The sequence below is a fragment of the Anopheles funestus genome, assembly GCF_943734845.2.
Source record: "Anopheles funestus chromosome X unlocalized genomic scaffold, idAnoFuneDA-416_04 X_unloc_176, whole genome shotgun sequence".
Lineage (NCBI taxonomy): Eukaryota > Metazoa > Arthropoda > Insecta > Diptera > Culicidae > Anopheles > Anopheles funestus.
Window position 1 is genome coordinate 487 of NW_026045123.1, and position 653 is coordinate 1,139.

General features: G+C 50.2%; 1 non-coding gene across 1 annotated transcript; it reads right to left on the reverse strand.

The window, feature by feature from the left end:
- Positions 1-228: 228 nt before the first annotated feature.
- LOC125773015 (5.8S ribosomal RNA) lies at positions 229-386 on the reverse strand. The gene has a single exon (XR_007419829.1). It is a non-coding gene; the product is annotated as a 5.8S ribosomal RNA (ribosomal RNA).
- Between the last annotated feature and the right edge of the window lie 267 nt (positions 387-653).

Genomic DNA, 653 nt, shown 5'->3' on the forward strand with positions numbered 1-653 from the left:
GATACGTCTCACTCTATTTGTGTGTGTGCGCGTTTACGTGCGTGCGATTTATGCGGTTCACCCCTTTACTTTCAGCGCCCTGCGGTCCCAACAAAGGTCCCGAGCACGCCATTATGCACAGTGTGGAAGCGTGTTTCCCCCACGACACTAGACGGGCTGCTCGCCATAGTGTTCTATTGTGGCACGCTCCACCCTGAAGTTTGGTTTGTTGTATATCAAGGAATTGATAGGCACTCAAGAATGTGTGCATCGGCCGGGTTTAATCGTCCGACGCGCAATATGCGTTCAACTTATCGGTGTTCATGTGTCCTGCAGTTCACATTGTGACGCGCATTTAGCTGCGGTCTTCATCGATCCATGAGCCGAGTGATCCCCTGCCTAGGGTTTTATAGTAAGGTTCCCAATGTAACACAATCCCGGTGGTACGTCCAAAGACTAACTTTCTGACTAAGTTGTCTTTATTACCCAATAGTCCCAGGCCTTGTGACTTGTGGCTCATGTCTACGCCCATGGCCACCATTCGCTAAGATAGTTTTGAAGTCACTTTGAAGGCCCAGGAACAACTCTCTTAGCACATCGGTTAACCTGGCGCCGCAGTCAACTCATGTGCTTGGATCGGATCGAGCTATTGAGTATTGGGCCTGCATACTCGC